General features: G+C 40.0%; 1 protein-coding gene across 1 annotated transcript in view; it reads right to left on the bottom strand.

Annotated features, from left to right (window-relative positions):
• Positions 1 to 1,177, bottom strand: part of TCAIM (T cell activation inhibitor, mitochondrial) — a 55,466-nt gene that overhangs the window by 53,720 nt on the left and 569 nt on the right. The window lies entirely within an intron of this gene.

Raw genomic sequence — 1,177 nt, 5'->3', positions numbered from 1 at the left:
GTAAAGGCTACATACTATATGATTCCAAGGATATTCTTGCCTCCGCCTCCCAAGTAGCTGGGACTACAGGCGCCTGCCACAACGCCTGGCTATTTTTTTGTTGCAGTTTGGCTGGGGCTGGGTTCCAACCCACCACCCTCGGTATATGGGTTTGGTAGTGCTCTACTCACTGAGCCACAGGCTCTGCCCCACCCTAAACATTTTACAATGAAGTTGCCAAACACTGCACATTTTTGTTCTCAAATGTTAGGTGAGAACATATGTAGAAATGTTTAGAAAGGTTCTACCTTTTTTTTTTTTTTGGCCAGAGCCGGGTTTGAACCCACCACCTCTGGTATATGGGGCCGGTGCCCTACTCCTTTGAGAGCCACCCAAGGTTTTACATTTTTTTTTTTTTAATTGAATGGTAACTGTGTACATTAAAGCTTTACATTTTTAAAATGGTAAAGATTATAGAATCATTTTTGGTGATTTTTTAACAATGTGGAGACCACTAACACATTTTCAGATTATCTTTTGTTTTTCTCATGTATTTGAACTTTTTATAAAGTTGATACATAGGTTTGTGTAGTAAGGATTATAACAGGATTTGGAGGTAAAGGAAATAACCAGCTAGCTACATGTGTTAAACATGAATGAGTCTAAGTAAATGACAATGACAATGACAATTAGGCTTATTCCCGAGTGAGCTTCAGTTCTCTTTTCCAAATGTTTGACATACACTTAGCTTTCCTGCCAGCCTCTCAAATTATATATATCTAAGAAGGAGTACAGGTCATTATTTTCCTTCTAAACTCAGCCTTATAACAGAAGGCAAGGAAGCAGGTGGATAATAATCCAGTATTATTTTCCTTATTTTTCTTATTGTGGTACTATCTTTCTCAATATTGGCAAGCACAAAATCCAAATTAGCTTACCATTCCTATCTATTTTTGGTTGGTCTTGAAACAACTTATGACTATACAGTGTCTCTCTTTTTTTGTTTTTTTTTTTTGAGACAGAGCCTCAAGCTATCCCCCTGGATAGAGTGCTATGGCATCACAACTCACAGCAACCTGGAACTCCTGGGCTCAAGCAAGTCTCCTGCCTCAGTCTCCCAAGTAGCTGGGACCACAGGTGCCCGCCACAACGCCTGGCTATTTTTTGGTTGCAGCCGTCATTGTTGTTTCGGTGGGAC

Source organism: Otolemur garnettii, unplaced genomic scaffold, assembly GCF_000181295.1.
Source record: "Otolemur garnettii isolate 467f Iridium unplaced genomic scaffold, OtoGar3 scaffold00082, whole genome shotgun sequence".
Lineage (NCBI taxonomy): Eukaryota > Metazoa > Chordata > Mammalia > Primates > Galagidae > Otolemur > Otolemur garnettii.
Note: the sequence above shows the minus strand (reverse complement) of the source record. Positions and strands in the feature narration are given on the sequence as shown.